The sequence below is a fragment of the Vicugna pacos genome, chromosome 26, assembly GCF_048564905.1.
Source record: "Vicugna pacos chromosome 26, VicPac4, whole genome shotgun sequence".
Lineage (NCBI taxonomy): Eukaryota > Metazoa > Chordata > Mammalia > Artiodactyla > Camelidae > Vicugna > Vicugna pacos.
The window spans coordinates 14923179-14944990 of NC_133012.1; the positions used below are offsets into that span (position 1 = coordinate 14923179).

At 36.5% G+C, this 21812-nt stretch overlaps 1 protein-coding gene across 7 annotated transcripts in view; it reads right to left on the minus strand.

Moving 5' to 3' along the window:
* Positions 1 to 21812, minus strand: part of MSR1 (macrophage scavenger receptor 1) — a 250059-nt gene that overhangs the window by 175319 nt on the left and 52928 nt on the right. For 6 of the 7 annotated variants that reach the window (XM_072950378.1, XM_072950377.1, XM_072950376.1 and 3 more), the window contains exons 4-5: positions 9124 to 9263; positions 6992 to 7128 (exon numbers count right to left, since the gene is read on the minus strand). The exons of the other annotated variant lie outside the window; for it this stretch is intronic. The gene's annotated coding sequence lies outside the window, so the exon portion shown is untranslated. The remainder of the gene's footprint in view (positions 1 to 6991; positions 7129 to 9123; positions 9264 to 21812) is intronic. 7 annotated transcript variants of the gene reach the window in all.

The following is a 21812-nucleotide window of genomic DNA, read 5'->3' on the forward strand; positions in this document are numbered from 1 at the left end:
ACTTTAAAGGTCAAGTTCTAAAGGAAGTTGAGATACCAGTCCAGCATGCCAAATCACTTTTCCAACCTGCCACAGGGTATTTGGAGTATTTGTTTAGTTCTTTTTTTCCAAATTCTAATCATGCCCACAGGGAATCATTGTTGGGTGGGGAAAAACACAACAGGGGACACTTTGATGGGAGGGTGAGCAGAAGAGGAGAAAAAAGGAATAGATTTATTCAGCAGACAGCGACCAAGGCCCATGATCTGTCTTTTTAAGCCACACTGATCCTTGATCCTAACTGACTTTCAGAACCAATAGATTTGGCTTAAAGAGAGAGCAGATAAGCTGGAGAATGCTTGCAATGTGGAATAAGGAAATGGGTGCCTTTTTATAAAGCCACAGGCATACAGAATTTTGAAGTCATTTCAGAAACAAACAAACAAAACCTGCTGGAATTCTACACATTGAAGTTGGCATTAAATGTTGTCATACAGCCCAAAATTTATTTTACGTAGGAATGAGAAAATAAGATTTTTAGCCCTGTCCTAAAAACAACACGAATGATTGCCCAGCATACCCATCTCTGCCAGAAAGCTGACAAATGTGCCTTTGCTTCACTTTTGCAAATCTGGATCAGAATAAGGAGAATCTGGCCTCAAATTCCAACCTCTTTGTTTTGGCACTATAAATGAATTGGTGAGAAGTGAAGAAGCAGTTACAAAAACAACAAAGAAAACCAAGATTTAAAAAAAATACTGATTGCAAGTAGAGAAATAAAAAAGATAAACCAACCAACATTATCACTGATCATTCTTATTAAAAAATCCAAAGATAGGAAAGGGAAAATTTAAGCCCTCAAATATCAGACACACTCCAGGCAAGAAATTTCAAAAACTGCATGTGAAATACTGTTTCTTCCAAAAGGGTCCCCTTCTCCTTTATTCACTGAACCACTCCCAGCATTCTTTCCTTTTATATTTTAAGGAAATTATTAAGTTTAAAAATGTTTAATTCTCTTGGGAATAGACTGTGAAGTATTTGGCTAGGCCCCTATGGCAGCTGACAACTGAAGCCACCAGGATGCTTTTATTTATTTAGTTATATATTTTAATTTTTTTATTGCAGTGTAGTTGCTTTACAATGTTAGTCTCAGATATACAGCAAAGTGATTCAGTTTTATATATATATATATATTTTTTCCTTTTCAGATTCATTTCCATTATATGTTTTACAAGAAATTGGATACAGTACCCTGTGCTATACAGTAGGTCCTCTGAGATGCTTTCCATTTTCCAATTCTCTAAGGTTGTAAGAATAGAAAAACTGTTTCTCTAACATTCTCATCACTGTCTTTCTACCAGTTTGTTTCTCACACAAGGAAGAACCTCACTCTATAATCACGGCTGATGTCTGTCATGAAAGTTTCCCTGATTTACTATCCAGAAGTTTCTACTATTCATAAACTTCTTCATACCCAAATTCAGGTTTTAGATGATTTAATACACCTATTTTTAAATTTAATTAATTTTTGGGGGGGTAATTAGGTGTTATTTATTTGTTTTTTATTTATTTTTTTAATGGAGGTACTGAGGATTGAACCCAGGACCTTATGCATGCTAAGCATGCACTCTACCACTGAGCTATATCCTCCCCCAATTTAATGCATTTATGATCATGACCTTTTACTTTATCTCATTCACATTAATACCTATTAACAAAGGGGGAAGAGTCTGATTTTCCTACTTGGCTGTCCCCTTGTGACGCCTCCTTTCACACATCCACACAGCTCTCAGTGCACGATGTGTAGGGAAGACTGAGCCCCGTATGCACCCAATCAGTTCTTACGTTGATGACATATCTGTTACATATGCTGCTCATTTGCCAGATTCTTTTAAAACAGTTATTCTTGACCACTCCAATGATGTCATCGAATCACTTGTTTCCCGTGTGTTCTTGTCATTAAAATGCTCATCATCTTACTGTTTGTTACACTCACAATTCTTCAATTAAGTTTCTGTTGCAGTTTGAATTCATTAATTTGTTCAACAAATATTTTTGGAGCACCTATTATGTGGTAAGCCCTACAATGGTCATTAGGGATATGTTCAGCAAAACAATCCTAATCTCTAGGGGAATTTTAACCAGTAGGGTAAACAGAGATTAATGAGACAATCACATATATGAGTGCATGATTACCAGTTGTAGTGACCCATATTAAAGGAAAAGCACAGGTGCTGAGAGAGTAGGAAGACCAGACAGAGAAATCACTCCTGGAAGAAGAACATTTGAGCTGTTCTCTGAAGAATGAAGGGAGTGAAGGAGGCAGGGGTTGTGGCACAGAGAAACAGAGGATTATAGGAAGAGAAAAACAAAGACAGAAGACCCTGAGTTAGGAAAGAGCTGAGCACTGTGAAGGAACTGAGAGAATACAGATGTGGCCCAGTGCGTAGAACAAAGTGGAAATCGGTGGGACATGAGGCTGGGGAGGGCAGTTGCAGTATCACGTTATAAGTGATCTTAAAGACCGTGGTCTTGCTTCTCAGAGCAGTGGGAAGCCACTGAAGGAAAACTACTCTGACTTGATCTGTGTCCTCAAAATACCACTTTGGCTTCAGTGAATGGAGAAGCCTGGGAAAAAGTAAAAGTACATTATTTGGGGTGATACTTCTTTTGTTGAAGTGAGAGATCATAGTAGTTTGGACTAGAATGTTGTATAAGTGGTGAGAGAAGTAGAGACATTTGAGAGGGATTTACAATAAAATGTATTGCACTCAGGAGTAGATCGTATACAAGGGAGTGAGAGAGGAGACTAGGAGGTGGCTGTGGTGAGTGATGGTGAGAAGCACTGTCCCAGGTTTGATGGCTAATGTTGTAGCCACAATGTGGGCGCCCACTGTCTGCGTCTGATCATCAGATCTCAGCTTCAGAGACAGCACTTTAAGTCTTACTCCTCTACTTGGGGATGGAAGGAGAATACACGTACTTTCTGCTTTATTCTTTCTATTGAATTCATCCATCTCATTTGCTTTCATGAACCATGCGTTGTGCTGAGTGCTTGGCCAGAGCTTTGTGTCCAGTCAGGAAGGAGGACGACAGATGAGCTGTAATCACAGTACAGTGGGGTAAGCGCTGTGTGGGGTGGACACAGGGTGCTGAGGGAACACAGAGCGGGTGATGACTCAGTCTGGAAGGCCCAGTAGGGCTTACTGGAGAAGCTGGCACCCTCCTGAATGTGCAGGATGATCAGTAGAAATTTGCCAGGAGAGACACTGAAAGAAAAGGCCACAAGAAGGGAAAACGTGTGCAGAAAATCAGCTCCTAGAACCTGGATGAGCCTTTCAGAGCGAGGCCCTGTAGGCTCAGACGTGAAAAGCTGGGCCATGAGAAAGCGGGACAGTCATGATTTGTTCCCCCAAATCAGCTGGAAAGAAATTATCCAACTACTGGGAACTGAACAGCTGATGTCGCACACCTTGAGCAGTTACATGCTGCCTTGTCCTGCTTGTTACAAATTTGTGCAAATCACTTCTCCAACCAGGTTGTAAGACACATTCAGGGAGAATCACCATGAACAATTTCTTTGACAGAGTTTAGGATGGCTCTGAGCTCATCCAAAAAGCTCCATAATAATTACTAATTGGCAGACAGAAGTAAAGCTTCTTCAGATAAATACTTCAGGTCACTGAAACCAAATATATATATGGCTTGAAACTTCCTTTTCAGACTAATTATATATTTTGTATATACTACGTCAGCCACTGATCAGCGAAATCCTTTAAATTTTCAAATGGAAGACAAAAGAGAAAACTCTAAGCTGGTAAGTGTGCAAATTATAGCTGTGGGCTGCCCTTTCTTGAGGAAGCAAACTAAATTTCACAGGAACAAATGAATAGTCACATGTGTTATATTTCACTGGCAGGGAAGCACCTGTTTTTAAACTCACCAAAAAGACCTTCAATTCAGATTTAGTTTCATATGAATTCCCTGTTTTCTTCCCTGTAATGTCTACTTAGCTCTATTCAATATGACAAAATTATGTTTAGATTATGTTTTTTTAAAAAAAATCGAGAACCTGTCTAAGTTTTAAGGTATTTCATAGAGTATTTTGGACTTTAGGTCATAATTCAAAAAGTGACCATACTGCCTGATGTGAAAAACTAATTCACTTTCCAAGGTCCAAATCCATGGGAACAGTCTTCAACAAAGTCCACCCAGTGCAGTTTGAATGAGTTTTACTGGTTGACAATACTACGTATGGGTGACATGAGGGTATTATAATGTAAAGAACTAGAGAAGTGGACCCAGGAATTCAAATCTGGATCTTTAAGCCCCGATCTGCACTTGCATGAGTTAAGTACTGGCTGGACTGCTGTCTTACCATTGACTTTCAGTTTCTGCTCTGACCTTATATAATCTATGCACTTTTTGCTTCCTGTTTGCATCTGGTAATCATCTTTAATCAGCTTACTTCACAGTAGGGTAGGATTTACTTCTGTTGCTGTCTTGCTGTTTTGCAACTTAAATTGTTCTTGCCTTTAAGTTTCTTGTAATTTTTCTGTTTCTTAAACCTCAAAGGCATGGCCAACATATAGCAGGGGTGGTTTTAAAAATCAAACTGTCTGTAGGTGTAAAGGTCCAAAATGTACTGTTAAAAAAAAACAATCAAATGCTGTTCTGAAATTTTGTACATATGCTATGTATGTCTTTCTATGTGGTAACAGGTATCCATTTCAATAAATGTAAGCTGATTTTCCTAGTGAGATTTCCAAAAGCACTGAATTTTTAATGTCTGAAAATAGGTCTCAAGAAATATTTCCCTTAGAATTGATGAGGAAACAGCAACCTGACCAAAAACAAAACAAACACAGGAAGCAGCAGGTCTGCGCCATGCTGGAAATCCTAACCAATGGCTCTTAGCAATAAGCCATAACATATCCTGTAATTCACATTCTTTCCGTGGGGAGGAACTGTGTTAGGGCATGTTCACCTTTGCATCCTGAATACCTGACACACAGTAAGTTCTTATACTTATCTTTGAAAAGCTTCTATTTTTGTTGAATTAACTGATAGGCAACTTTACCATGATTTTTGACTTAAATAGTACATTTATGATCTTTCTTTATAAGAAATGATATAATTGGTTATACCTGTAATATCATTGATATTTGTGAGGATGTTGGTAAAATATTATTTGATAGTAATTCTATATGGCTGGTTGGTGAAAAATACTACAAATAATTAGCAGTATATCATTTTCTAGAACTAGCAATTTTCTGTTGTGGATAGTAAGTCTATTGTTCTTGAAGAAAATGTTTGTCAGACACAGGATCTTTTCATGCCTTCCAGTGTTTTGGGGGGGGGGGGAACACAATGTTTCTTCATGACTTGTAATAAAATCATAAGCCAAATAACTAGAATTGTGGGACATAGGCTAGTTTCTCATATAATATATTCAATTGCTAAAAAAAACAGATTAAGGTCAAATCTACATTTAACTACATAAGGCAGTGAAGTAGGTATCCTTATTTAAGTAATATGTAACATGACATAAATCAAATCAAATCAATGCTGGATAATAGAAATTATTAGAGTAAATTAATTTTTACCTCAAATTTGTAAGAAAGATGAAATCTCAAATAGTGATTTTTTTCAGAAGAATTCCTTAATCATAAAAACATAGGCAATGTTTTATATGACAATCTGTCAGCTTCTGGTTTTCACAGAAATTAGTTAACATATGGAAACTCTAAGGCAATATTTCCTTCAGCTTCTCTTTGTAAGAGGATTGCTGAGAACTCAAAGAGGAACCAGGGGAGTGTCAATGATGATGAAAGGATAATGAACTACATCAAGTTTCTGAATTATTTAAAGCAGAAAAAAGCATGATTTTCAAATAAATTAAGTACCCTATGCCTGAGTCCACCTATTTTCATTTTAGTAGAACAACAATAAATGAAAAAATAATGGGAAGAAAATTATAACTATTCTTATATATGGTATTTAAATATCACATTACAAAGCATTCCCAGACAGGAAATATTTGTACTCCTGTGTGATGGTTAATATTGTGTCAACTTGCCTGGGCCCTGGAGTACCTAGATACTTGGTCAAACATTATTATGGATGTGTCTGTTAGGGGGTTTTTGAATAAAATTAACATTTAAATTTGTAGACTGAGTAAAGCAGATTGCCCCCCACAGTGTGGGTGGGCCTCATCTTATCAGCTGAAGGCCTGAACAGAACAGAAGGCTGCACTTCCTCTCGAGTGAAAGCAAATTCTCCTGCCTGATAGGTGGCCTTCAAACTTGGACAACTCCTCTTCCTGGTTCCACAGCAGTCCAGCCTTTGGACTTGAGTTGGGACACTGGCTCTGCAGATTTTGGAATGTGGAACTTCCAAAACTGTTTGGTCTAATTCCTTATCATAAAGGGGTTAGGGATTCCTAATTACTATAAATTTTAATTAAACATGGTTCTATAAATGGTATCTTTAAGATTAGAAGATTAATTCTCCAATAGTAGCTTAGACTAGAGTAAAGCTCCTAGTCCTTTTCTGCAATTCCAAAATCCAAACAGCCCTGAAAATAAGTTTTTTTTCCTCTAGGTCTGGTGTCAAAACTCATTTGGAAACAAAACTGATCCGCACTGACAGCAGGACACTCATAACTCTTTATAATCCCATTTAGTGTGAACATTCATTCATATCACTGTAGAAATCTTAATGAGTTTGCCTCTAGAGTGCTGCCCTGATACCCTTGGAATTCTACACCATATATCTAAATTCTGAACTGTATCTTGCCTTAAGGATTTAGAATAAAATATTGTGGACTGGTAATTAATTTTCAGATACTACCATGACGAAGAAAAGTAACAGGTGATATTCTTAGGCTTCAAGTTATAAAGAAAACAGCTCAGATCAATTTACATTAAAAAGGAAAGTCACAGAAGGATACTTGAATTGTACACAGAAATGAAGAGAGAGATGCCAAGTTACAGCAGCTTCAGCTTACCAGAATTTCAATCAGGGTTAGGCAGTCAGAACAAATTGTTGGCTACTTTCTCTGAGAGTTTTCTGCATGAAGGGACGCTCCTTCAAGAGCTCTGAGCTCTGACACTTAGAGAAGAAAGAGGCCTGTCTGTGCCAGCTCTGTATAGAAACATGATAAAGTACTCAATTACTTTGCTGGGTTCACATGTTAATTCTTGGGTCACTCTTCTTGGTCATAGAATGGGGAGCAAGCCTTTGTCATGTGCCCAGCTGTGGACAATGTGCCAGGGTCTGGCAGTTGCTAACTCCGACGTAATAACCTCATGATTGGACTGAAGAGGGGAAGAATCTCAAAGAAGGCTGGTTTTTAACAAGCAGATAAAAAAGCGGATGTCCACCATAAGATGACTCATCAACCAAAAAAGAATCACATCTAGTATTCATCACTCTGGCAAAACTAAAGAACAGAGAAAACTATTTTTCACATTTTGACATTTAAGAATCTTAAACTAAAACTAAACATAACATGTCATTACATTTTAGGCAAAACCAATCGACTAAATCCTATTTTTTATTTTTAGCACTTAAAAAAAATTTTAGGGTATAATATACTCATGCTTTACTTTATAGTCTTGTGATCTTTCTCCATATACATTGATGAATAAACAAATATATCATCTACTATGCTAAAGGGCTTCTTTGAAAAACAAATCAATTATCTGCCATGTCACCAGTATGGTATTTCATCAATTAATATTTTCAATGGCTTTGAAATATTTCAAGGATATACATACCCAATGGGTTTAATAAAACTAAATGTGAGTAGCAGTGCCCCAATGCAGTAATGAATATATTTTCACTGAAAGAAAAATGAAGGGAAGAAATCTCCAAAACAAATTTAGGCAGCTGAATTACATTTTGATCGAAATTATTTCTGCTCTTTGTGAAATAAAGAAAATCTAACACAAGCATTTTATCTGTTAATAAATAATTCTGCATCAACAGCCTTCAAAAATATTTAAAGCATTCATTTACAAATAACGAAATGGTGATAATCATGAAAAAAATAAAATGACAAAACTCTAGGAAGATCCTAAGCTGCCTTTACTTCATGAAGTTTTCTTCAACCAAACCGTTCCCTCTTGGTCTCAATTATGTGAGCTTTCATGACATCTGCTGCCAATCATTCAACTTGTCCTTTGTTATGTACAATCTGACGTTATCACTGAATCTACTGCTGAATGTGTATATTACACCTTCCATTAACTCAGGAACTTATTAATAGTATACTTCATTTATATTTTCTCTTCAGTGCCTATTATATGCATACACTAGGCATTAAACAATACTTGAAAACTGAATTGTTAAATTTTTTAAGAGTGAACAGGGAATATTTTGGCTAATTAGTGTTAGACCAGGGGTTAATTCATTCAACGATTTACACATGAGATTTCTGCCAACAATAATGAGCTGCCAAATTTCCTAAATTTTTCATTAGTCTATATTCCAATGCCATCTCTATTAGATCAAGTAAAGAAAGAATTAACCTAAATAATGTCTTTTCCAAGACTAAGTTAATCACTTCTCAAGCATTGCAGCACATTTAAAGCACCATTACTAACTCATGCATGTGATGGAAATACACTGTAACAGTCTATTCTTTATCTTTAATGCAGACCTGGGGAATATTTTCTGAAATGCTTTTTTTTTTCCTCCACTATATTCCTTAACTGCTGTCAGGCCTATAGATACCTGCAATTGCATGTCTTTCTAATTTATAAACTTTTTTAGAATGACCCAATGCAAACCAAAAAACTCAAACTTCTAGACAGTAAAGTCCCTCTCTATTCTTGCCTCCCAATCTTCTCATCATGTTTTTTTAACTGTTCTTCTGTGTATCTCATGGTGGCAATATCTAAGGTATTATTCTTCTCCAAATATTCTGATAATTTTTCTATTGTGATAACTGCCACTCTAAATACTTTTTTCCCCCTCATTCACCAATCTAAGTTCAAATACTGAGTTCAAGAATTAGCATTTTGAAGTTTCTTCTAACTCGCTTGTCATAAAAATAAGAAAACATTTAAATCATCCAGAAGTCCAACATTTAGAAATAACCATGTTGAAGGAAAAGGTAACCATCAACTCAAATACCTTTCTCCACAGGTATAGTAGCCACCTGCGTGTTTATTCTCAGATCTGTTCTCTGCCCTCCTCTGCATACCCCAGCCATCCTTGATTGCTGGGTGATGGCTGGGCATTGCTGTTATGAGGAACTCACAGGATCCTAAAGACTGAAAGGCAAAAAGAGAGAGTTCTCACTTTGTTTATGCTTTGCGCTGCTTTTCTGGCAAGAGCTATGTCTCTCCACAGCCCCAGCTTACCCTAGACAGCCCTTTTATCTGTGGTTCTGGTTACTACCATGCACCTTTCACATACATTCAGCCACCCCTTTCCAATCTGGCAACCCTAACTTTGGGGCTTGGGTACCACCACATCTCTCATCTCCAACCACAGAGTGATACTGGCTTCTTACTGCCAATCTACGCATCCTCTGAATGGCCCCAACCTGCCTTCAGCTCGTCAAACACCTTTATTTACTATTAGTTCTCAGTATTCAAGCCCTACCTAGCATGAGCTCTCTTTTTTTGGATTAGATTCCGACTTAGACACAATATATGCAAACAGAAGGACTAACCAGTAAGGAGATAAAGCAATTTTTAAAATCTGATCATACACTTTACACAATTTAGTAACAATGTTAACTTGGATTTATTTAAATTTAGTAAAACAACATCTCAAATAAAATTGAAAATCTCCATAGAACACTGCTGGAAATTCAATATAAATCTCTTTATCATAAGAGATACTGTTCTCTTAAAATCTCTCTCTGAGTTTAGAAATAAATAGCAATTAAAGCAAAAGACTTCAGTCGGTACTTTTTAAACTATGTGTTTTAATTTTAGATACGACCTGATCCATAGGTTAAAATTTAGAACTTTCGTAGTTCTCACTTCCACTTGGATCACTTCGTTATTTTGATAAACAAAACATATAATACTTCTATCTCTTCTGCATCCAGTTTCGCACATTTTCTTATAGAAATTCTAGGTTTAAGCAGAGTCACTGATAAGCACTACTAGATAAAGTTTTCTGTCATTCCTGAGCTCTCTATAAGGATTCAGTACATAATTTGTAGAATTATTTTATCAATTATATTTAAGTATAGTTTGTTTTTATCTTAATAGTTATTAGGTGATGTATTGCATAACTTCTTTCATATTTGAGAAGGCCTGCCTGTCATTTCTATGCATAAAGGAATACTTGGTTAGATATTGGAATGGGAATTCTGTGTGGCCACTTAACTATCTCAACCTGGAACTGCCACCTGCATACTTTTTATGTGGATATTTTCCCATTTTACTACAAGTTTAGCAAGACTTGCTCTATTTATAATTCATCATTATAGGTCCTTAACCCTGGTGTACAACAGATTATCAATATATGCCTGATGCATAAAGAGAAATGAATGAATGAATACGTAAATATAATATATAGCCTTTAGACAATCAGAAAGTTTTCAGTTCACTCAAACACTCCTTATGCTTAAATGACACAAGAAATCGTCTAAACTTGAAGTATCTTTCCACATAGTTGGATGATATGAGTACACTCTTGCTCTTTGACAGTGAAGAGAAGAAATTTTATACATTTCTCACATCTTTTTTTTTTTAACTGATTTTATGATTGCTACAATGGAACAATTAAACAAGACTTTATTCTCCCAAATAAAAAGTAAATCCCTTGGGAGAAATTAAATTTTAGCTTAATTTTGAATGGGATCATAATACCATTTTCTAAGACTCTGTTTTGATGATAAAAGAAAGATAATCCTTGAGCAAATAATTATGTAATATGGGCAAAATATTGCTACTATATAATGCAAAAGATTGAAGTATAAGACGATACCTCTTTCGCTTTTTACCAGTATTACTATTACTATTAGTATTATCCATTCATAGACTGACCACCCTCTGCTACTCGAAACGTGAGAAAAACAACCATCTCAGGACTTTTGCAATTGCTGTTTCCTTTGCCTGGAAGGCTTTTCCCCCGGATACAGGCGTTGCTCCTTCCAGAGCTTCCTTCAGAAGTGGTCTTTTCAGTGAGACCTTTCCTGGCCACCCCATGAACAGTCGGTCGCATCTCATCCCTGCCCACGAACACCACCACTTCTTTACATTAGTCAACTCCTAGCATTTACTGTTTGTACCATAAATGTTCACATACTTAGCTGACTGTTCTCCATCTTTCATAATAAAACTTCATAAAAGCACAGATTTTTATCTGTTTTGATCTCTAATGTAAACATTACCAACACATGGTGTGTGTTCAGTTGCTGTTTTTTAGTTAATGGTTAAATGTAACTGTCTTTCAGAATATATTGTTATAGGGACAGAAGTATTAAAGGAGACCAGGCTGATTAATCATTAAATTGAGTAAAAATCACTCACCCTTATAAGAAAACTATACTTTTAATTAAGTTTAACTGCTGGTTTTGAAAACGCTGCTCTAAATCATATCAAACATACCCTAACATCACTCATTAATTTATTCCGTGCTTGACAATCTTGCTGCTATAGCAGTGTCAGCAGAAAAGAACTGATTGCAGTAGATTTGGTTGAAGCTCAATCCCAATTTCTAACTTGCTTTTGTTGGACTACATTGTAACATGGCCAAAATTGATTAAAAATTCACCTTAAGAAGATCCTACAAAATGTAAACTGTATAGACTCAAAGTCTGTGCATTAGGATTAGCATTAGATCAAAACACTACTATTGCAAAGTTTCCTTTTTTAAACAGAGGATTTATTTAATACAACTCTAAGACTATGGTGGAGGTTTATACAGGAAAATTAATTTTAATTAAGAGTATAATTAGCCCCAAGGAGAACAGCATGTGTTCTGAACGTTTTGATTTGGAAGAAAAGGTTTTTCATTCACCTCATTCCATTCCAAATACAGAATAACTCACATTTTCAGCTTTTTAAATTGAGGCACACATTTTATAAAGGATTGGTCTTAGGAAACCAAATTACACAAGCATGACAGATGGCTGTGTCTTTGCTGTGAATTTTATTTAAAGTGTGCAAAGAATCCTACTCTGAATACCATAAACAGTGCACAGTCATCCCATATGACTTTGGGACAGAGAGACTGACTGATTGAAATACACAAATAATCAAAAATCTCACTTGTACCATATTTGTAAACTACTATTTCATGAAACCCTACGTTGGACTCACCAATATAAAAAACCTGATATATTGCCTTCCCTCTGTGCATACGGTACTCATTTAAAAGCTGAAGGAAGGAGAAACAGTGAGCATAGATTACCTACAAAACGAGTAACTGAGAGTCCAGGCTGGTGGTGCTCTGTCCGAGGGTGCTTGGTTTTGATTCTCTGGCTGCATTTCAGGGACCACACTTCAGCAGTGGAGATATAAACGTGCCACAGTGTTCTCAATAAAACTAGTTATTAACCTTCAGAGCAGCATGACAAGTGCAATAGCTTTGGATTTTCAACAAAATCATAGCTATAGGATTTGGACTTTAAGAAATGCATTGCACTTGTTTTTTGGTCAATAGATTAAAAGCTGTAGATATCATTATTCATTCAACCTTCATTTACACTCATCCAAATGTAATTTTCTTTTCTCAGCAATTTAGTACTGCCTTATAAAACTGGCAGTAGAGCATGTGCCCCGTGAGGACTAGACACTCTGTTCTATAATCCATATCCTGTATTTTTTCAGAAGACATAAACATTTACTTGCAGCTAGCGGACTGAAGCAGAAAAGGCAGCAAGACAGATAATAAAAATGGAGATCTTTCTATGTCAATGACTTGAGCAATTTACAATTTGCAAATGAAGCAAAACTGTAAAAAAGATAAAAAAATCTATTTGTTCACAGTCTTTTTCCCTCTTTCCTAGGGGCAGGCACTATTTGTCAATATTTTGTTTCACAGAAGCTTTCTCCTCCTCCTTGCTCCATTTGAGACTTCATTTTTTCAGACTTCAGAGCTAGACAAAGTTGACTGTCAACTGTGCTCAAAGACTGAGGAAGGTATAAAAACATCGTTTTGTTAGTAGAATTCCTGTGGCTGGAGGAGTTTTGACAAATGTTGAAGGCAACTGACATTGCATTTATTACAGCGATATTCTGCTCAAAATATTACATAACAACTTGTCAACTTTATAGTAAAGCTTAAAATATACAACTGAGAGTGAAGACTGTGGTAGGATTCCCCCAACCCATGGATGGCAAAAAGAGACCGTCATTGGGATCAGCTATAATCCACCGATAGGGAATGGCATTATTGTGTGCTCATTTGTGAGATTTTGAAGTCCAGTCTGAACTCAGGAAGAAAGAGGGTCCAGATCCACTGGCCACGTCTGCCAAGAACAGAAGACAGGAGTAGCCTTCCAGTTCTAATGTTGCTATTACAACGAATCCCATAGTTAACTACACTTGTGCATACTGTCCCCTGAATAAAGGGTCACAGCTCAAGACAATTTGTGTCTCCATTTCTTCCAATTTCTTCAACAAGGGAATAAATTAACTCCAAAGACAGCTTCTTAGGTAGATCAAAGTTAGATAAGAGTATATTCAAATCATTGATTTGAAATAGTCATTTCAACATGTCTCTAATTTTTGGAAGACCTATATCTGTCCCCTATTTTCACCTTCTGTTTGCTTTCAACATGCCTAGAACTTACATTGGTTCAATTTTTCATCTAACGTCTCAGGGAGATTACTTTCAGAATGTAGTCAGAACACAAAACCCTTTTCCTACTTGCCAAGCTTGTGTGGTTTCTGAAATTTGGAATAAGATCCCTTAACTCAAAGGCATATGACAGGAAATATTCTAATTATTGAAGCAGAACAGTCGTTAACAAGAGCATCCAACAGCCCCAAGCTCCCAAGGCACAAAGTGAATTCTCCTTGAATATTGGGTATTATCTGTACTGAAGGGTAGATGAACTAATAACTGTATTTGTGCCCTTAGAACTGGCCTTCCTCAGGGCTCCTCAGGTGCGCTGACCCATTCAAGCTGTCAGCATCCTCTTACTACTTGGACTCTCTTCATTCTTCTCTGGTCTTTCTGGCATCATCTTCTTAGCTAATTTAATGTGTTTTTTAAGAACTTGCCTGCCTTGGGGAAATCACAGTCTAAGAAGTAGTTACTACTTCTTTAGTCTACTTTCTACCCAAGACACACAGGAGACGAAGACCTTCTCAATAGGATGGAAGGCAAGTTAATAATTTTTGCTCTATTTTTATTTCTCTCTTCTCTTTCTTTCTCTCTGCCTTGGCTACAGGTGTGTTTCTCCTCCATATATGCATCTTCTCTCTGGCCATACCCCTAGATTCATCCATATCTCAGTTACAACTCCACATCCTTACCCACCAGATTTATGAACAAAATTTGGGGATACTGGGGCGGCTCATGACTTGTACCATCTGGAAGGGGAGGAGTAATTTTTTCTGGAGATTTTTGTATACACAACCTACACAACTATTTTTGTTTCTTTTCATTTTAAGGCTAAATTAATTTGTATAATAAGTATCTGTAATTTCACTATTCACTAATCCCATATAAGATTAGAATAGATAGATATAGCCCTGTTCCTTAGGGCAGTGTGTCTCAAATATCTGTGATAAAGGATCAGGTTTTTTTCTCCCCTGATTTATTATATAGCAATCTATTATATAGCAATCATTGAGATTCAGAAATGAATAACTAAAATAACAAAATAAAAACAGACACAAAGTAAAAGCCTCAACTTTTTAAAACAATAACATAGGAAAAAGAAAAGAATTACAAAATATATACATGTTGTAACTCTTTTGGGCTTCACAATCTTACTTGTACAAAAAGTTGTACTCAAAGTAGGGATTCTCCATATTAAACAGCCATAAGCGCACCTGGCACTTTGAACGAAAAGTATTTCTATCAATAAAATTGTAATTGTGCCAAATGGGTTTGTCTCTTCCTTGTTCACTATGTAATTTGGTTATACAGACATGCTACTTGTAGGGTAGGATATAATGTATATTCAACTATTTTAATAGCAGCTGCAAAATAAGCTGTCTTGCTGAGGTGTGTAGACAAGAGCAAAAGAAGAGATTTTAGAGCAGTTTGGGCAAGCTCAGCATATTCATCCTCAATGTTTATTCAAAATGAAGCAATTGATGCTGTGCTACAAAATTCATTTTCAACCCTTCCTTGAGAGTCAGCTCTAATACTTTATCTCATAAAGTTATAGTTAAATCTCAATGATCTTTTGTTGAAACAAGTGGATTTTGTATTTTATAGACTTTTGGGTTACAGTGACAAATTAGCCTTTAAACACTACATCCCACGACAGGACGCAGCCCTTCCCACCATCTGCTGGCTCTGGGAGGTCTACAGTGTACAGACAGCTCTATACCCTGTTCAACAGATGGAGTAAACCAAATACTGATTCTCAGTGTCTGCACTCACCTCGCCACATGCTAACTTGACAGCAGCAAACTTTGTAAGGTACAGCGCTGTCAGTGGACCAGCATCTCAGTCTGGGCTGCTACCACAACACACCACAGACTGGGAGGCTTACACTACAAACATTTAGTCCTAACCCTCATGACTTCATCTAATCCTGGTGACCTCCAAAGACCCCACCTCAAAATCCCACCACATTGGGAATGAGGGCTTCAGCCTGTGAATCTGGAGGGACACAAACATTCAATCCATAGCACACGGTTTGCAGAACATTAACGAAAAGCTCTTTCTCCTTTTCTTCTATAAATTTAGGCCTTCACTTTTTAAGTGGTAAGAAAGAAATCAGGACCTCAAGTTGCTTCAAGCTTTAGAGTTATTAAACAGGGCAAATTTAACTCTAAACTGTCAATAATCTCTCCCCAAAAAGAAAGAATACTAATTTGTCATCGAATTAAGTGGAATTTCAGAATTACATCAGAAAGGACTATATATGTTAAATCATAACAGTAAGTTGTTTTAAATAATAAAAAATGCATAAAATAATCCAAGAAATGGGATAAAACTGGTCTTTTTATTCTTCCAATTCTGTAAGAAGCAATTTTTTAAATATTGAAAATTCAGAAGTGGCTTCTACTTTTCCAGATTAAATGAAAAGCGAAGGAAATTCCCAACATGTATGTTCATAGAAGCAATTGTAAGTAAAAATATAAAGTAGAGAGGTCTGACATCCTTAGAGACTTTATCAGACAAAAATGGAAGAAAATTATACCTGGAAGAAATCTGGTTTTAAGACCCAAAATAGGAAAGTAAAAGACAACCATCAGGAATCATAACATGTTTGTTTGTTTGTTTTAAAGGCCAAGCTTTTATTAGTATAACATTTCTAAAAAGTTCAATTTCAGATAGATAGATAGATAGATAGATAGATAGATAGATAGATTGATTGATTGATTTCTATATGTGCTGTTACCTTATACAAATGACACTCTATATATAATGGTCACGATGACTCCATTTTCAACATCCATCTATGCCAAGTGAAATCCATTTCCCTTTACCATGAATGGTTTACGGAAGATCAAATAATTCAGACGCAGCTAACAGTAAGTGAGGAAAGCCTGCTATGAAAGAGGTCTTCAGGAACATTCCTTGCCTTTAAAGAAGACATACAAAGAACCGTTGATTCCTATTTCAGGACAAGTGATGTTTGAAACAGCTAAAGCTGAATTTATTTCCACCAATCTGGCCTTAGGAGGTTAAGCAATGGAAGTACAGCAGGACTGTGCCCTATCTGTGGACTCACTGCAGAAGGAGATCATCCCAATGCCACCTTGAATCAGGCATCCCTTATGTTTGAAGCCAACATCAAACCTTTCCTTCTGGCTGATGAGTTCAGGAGCCATTCACCCTTCACATTCATACACCTGTTTATCACACAAAGCATTGCTATTTAGATACTAATCCTCTGTCACTAGGTATGTGACTTAGAAAAAGTCAAATAAACAAACTGGGTCAATTAGTTTGTTTGAAGCTCTAGGGTCTTTGGGGTTGTTTTGTTAGTGTTCAAGAGTTTTATGCTTCCAATGCTGCACACAGAAGACCAGATCATCAGATTCTGTAGAAGATGGATGATCAGAAGAAAACGGTAAGTCATCAATGGCTCTGTGCTTCCTTCTCACAATTCAGTTGTCTTATTTGCTCAGAATCAAGAGTATATATATGTTCTAGGCTAGATTAGGGTAAAAATGAGGCACAGAGAGATAGAGTTTGCTTTTAGGCAGTAAGCACTCCTTGCAGTTTTGCACAGTCCTGATCTTTGTTCCAGTTATATTTAATTCATAAAAACCAAAGTAGACACCTAGATTGTGGCATTTCCTATGAACTTTCTCTGAGTAAACTAGAGAAGCTACTCCATTCCTCAACTAAAATGGATACCAAAGCCCATTTGAGACCAAATCTGAATGTTAGCAACAACAATGAAGCAGAACAGCATTACCTGGAATTCTTTGAAATACAATTGACTTTGTTTCTGAGGCAGACAGTTATTTTGTTCAGTCCAGTTTTAACTGAATTTAGAGGGCAAGCCTATAATATCATACTACAGACATCAAGGTCACGCCTTTTAGTTAATACTCCTGCATGTCAATCATACTTGGAGTAAGATTTGAACCTCCACACAGACTTTAGTCAAGGCTTTATGGGCAAAAATAAATGTTCATCAAAATTTGTTCAAACTTGACAGTCTATTTTCTCCCTTGATTTATCTAAGAGTGAGGGTTAATTTTTGAAGCCTAGTACAAACTGAATTTTCCATGAGAATGTACATCAGTTGGACAGAGATAGCATCTACTTTTCTGTTCCAAATGGAGTAGGATTCTTAGTGCTCAATAAACATTAAATTATGAATAATAATAAATGCACATAAAGCCTGAGAGAAAAATGTTGCTGAGTGCACATTTATTTATTGATTCAATTTCCACAGCACTTTCTTGTTGAATGCTTTATAAATTTGACCTCAGATTATACCAGTAAGAAAAGTAAAATGATAGAAAAGTTAAAGGATTATACAAAGGAAAGGAAATATAGCCCATGAGAGTCCAAAACTTCTTTTGGTAAGATTGCCTGTGTATCCTAAAACTACAGTGAATTCATTAGAAATTTGAAGAGAAAAGGATCCTTAGTGAGTTTAAACTCACTTATTATAGAAAAGTGATGTAAAATGAGTGGCTCAATTCAACAGAAGTCTTTTAGATGAAACAAGGAGAGAGGCCTCAGAAGATGTCAACTCTGTGCACACCTTGATCTTGGACTTCTAGCCTCTGGAACTACGAGAAAATAAATTTCTACTGTTTAAGCCACCCAGTCTGTGGGACTGTGTTATGACAGCCCTAGCAGACTAATAATATACCATCGATTAAGCTTTTCAATTTCTGGAAATTCTTTTCTAGATCTCTGAATTTCTCTTTTAACAACATCCTTTTGTTTTGGGGGATATAATATTTTCTTATCTTTTTGCAAGTATTATTTAAAATTTTTTAAGTACTTAAAATTTTTTAATTTGAAAGATTTTTTAATGTATTTTCCTTCTAGTGTTTATTTTTACTTCTGATTGGGTTGGTTTATCAAAGGACTCCTAATGTCAGTTATTTAGGTCATAAGTCTTTTCTATTCTTGAGTTACTCAGTCTTCAGAGAACATTTTTCCAATGGTGCTGAATAATAAGAGTGAGCTCGGTGTGGGAAGAGGTTGTTAATATTCAGTATATAGGCTTACACAGTCTCCAATTTTTAGTATGGTACCCAAACCTCCCACCCCCCAGCTCTCCTGGATTCCCTCGACTCCGGGGTCCCTCTGAAATGCCTTCATCAGAATGAATGGTGGAGTCCCGTGATTTAAGTACCAGCTAATAACAGAAGAGTAGAATGGCTGAGATGACATCTAAGAGACCACCACATTTTCACTTTTTGGCAAGGGTCAAGTGCTAATGGTTTCTAATATAGGTATACAATATAGGTAGCTGAGGTCAAGTTTCCAGTCACACTTTAATACTAAGTATGCTTACTGTCTCCCTGAAAGGGATGACCCAAAGTTGCATCAATTACATTTAATTGTGGATAATGTTAATTCTCTCCTCTTACACTGGCAATATTGTCTTCCTGTCTTACAGATTATGAACAAGTTATAAAAGGTAACCACCACCAAAAACTCAATATAAAATAGTAGAAAAATAGAAAAGAGAAAAAAGGACATGGTTAAAATACACATGTCTGTGCCCTGGGAACTAGCATCATCTCAGAGCCAGTGGTCAACAGCCCTCCAAATACCAGGTGGGCATATTGATGCTCATAAAACATCACTGGTGTCTTTGGGAAAAGACAGGAGGAAAATCAATAAAGACAGTATCACAAAGAACCATTCTTAAAAGTACCCATTTCCCCACACACTCAGTAGGACTGAGGGCTACGAAATGACTCAGATGTGGGAACTGAGTGAGAGAGTTCATTACGCCCCAGGGAGGTACCTCAGTCAGTTTTTGTTCACCATACAGTTTATTCTCCTGAAAAGATTAAGAAGGGTCTCAGTAAGCTCCTCACCTTTGGCATCTTTTAAGACTGTGATCACTTAGCCTTAACCAAATATTCACAAAAATCTAACCACTTCGTTAAGCACCACTGCCCTGTTACTTGTTATAAGCACTCCCACCTCGCCTATTTGCTGCTCCTTCCTCACTGAAATCAGGGCACTCACTCATTCCAGTGGCTCATGTGTTCCTTGCATCACTGGCTGACAAAAGACAACCACTGAGGTGCATGGAAGGATGCTTGGAGCTCCCGACGCCAACAGATTTCTCAGTGCCTCGTGGAAGGGAACAACATTTATGGACGAGGTTGGCAGTAAGTGGAGGCATGGCAATGAGTAACTAAGTCCACTCCCACATGCCTATCTCCCTAAACCTCCAGACTTCTTTGTTTGCAATCCTAAGGAATGCCTGGCACCTCAAATTCACTCATCCCAGTATACCACAGAAGCAAGGTTTCAGTTATCCAACTACATGAACAATCTGCAATGTCTTCCAGGTTCCTTATCCAACAATTTAAGTCCCATGGAATCTAGAATCTCACAGAGTGGTCAGGGTGCCACACTGAGTCTAGGACAACCACCCTAAAGAGGGTAGCAATTTATCCCATCATTGTTTTAGAACATTAGTTAAGTAATTCAGTGTAACTTAACTCACATCCAGGGTTTGGACAGCTGACTGTATCCCTTAACACAAACAACAATAAAAATATCTCTCACCCTAAGAAATGTGGTTTGAGGCACGAAGAAACACTGATAGAGATTGTATTTATTTTCCCAGCATTTCCAAATTTTGCCTTTAAAGTGAATATTTGGGGGGAAAAAGTAACAATAAACAAAAAGACTCTGAAATGAATGAACTATATTTTTCTGTTCCCGTACAATAGTAAGTCTGGAAATTTCAGAATGTATTTTTATTAAAAATACTTTATAGTCCTTTATCTAAGACTTACTGCAAGCCTACTATGCACCAAGCAGTGTGGAAACTCACCATGATCTACAGTTCTTGTAGACATGCAATCAAACAGTCAATATATAAATAACATAAAATTACACTTCCTGGAAGGTCAACCTGATTTGAACAGAGACCAGCAGAAGGAAGCTTAATTTAGATAAGAAGCTAATCAGGAATGCTTTCTTTAAGGATATGCCACTTAACTTGAGAACTAAAAAACAGGATAAATAAGGTTTAGCTAGGCCAAGAATTAATAGTGGGAGGATGTTTGATTCTTTTAAATATAATTGCCAATTTTGCATATATATATATATACGTGTGTGTGTGTGTGTGTGTGTGTATATACACACACATATATATACATATATATATGTTGATATCAAACGAGAGGTTTATGGTAGGCAGTCAGAGAAAAGAGTAAATAAAAGTGGCATCAGGTTGTTAAAAGCAGTGAAAAGAGTTGAGACTACGAGGTGTCATTTAAGTGAGCGTGATAATGAAAACATCACTCTCAAAACAACTACTTATTTTATTTGAAATATGTATGTGTGCTATGGAAAGTTAGAATCTTCTCTCCCGAATAGACAACATAATATATACTGTAGAAAAAGAGTTCACAAACGAGGGAGAAAAAAAAAAACAGTGCATTTTTGGTTCAGATCTCAGCAGAGTAATTTCTACTTTAGTATTCACTCAGTACATCGCATTATAAATGAAAGCAATGAACCCACTTCTCACTTGTCATCCTTTGCTATTTCCTAAGGGCTCAGATTTTTGTAGTTTCTAGGCGTGTAGAGTGCAAAAATGAAATCATCACAATAGCTCTAGTTCTTCTAACAATTTTCATAACAGAATTTCTTAAAAGATTCAGAGTAGACTACAGAATGAGTGTATTAAATGCCATTTTTTACTTCATGGATAGCAAATTTACAAGCAAAGTCTTGATCAGGTAATCTATACTTCACCAAAACAGGATGTGCACACATTCTTTTTTTCTATTATGTATTTTTACCTAAAACATAAAGAAGTTTAGTGAGAAGTCTCAAGTTATTAATTCTGAAGCACATTTGAAATACAGTGTATTATCATACATGTTTTCTTGGGTTTTCCTGCAGTTTGGACTGAATTATATATAAATTTAAAGTGTAAACACCACACTGACTTGTTTTAAGTTTCATGTGATATATGTCAGTGTCATTTCACATTTGATGCTTCCTTTGCTTTAACTTTCCTGATACTATGTAACCATCTAATTTACTGAGAT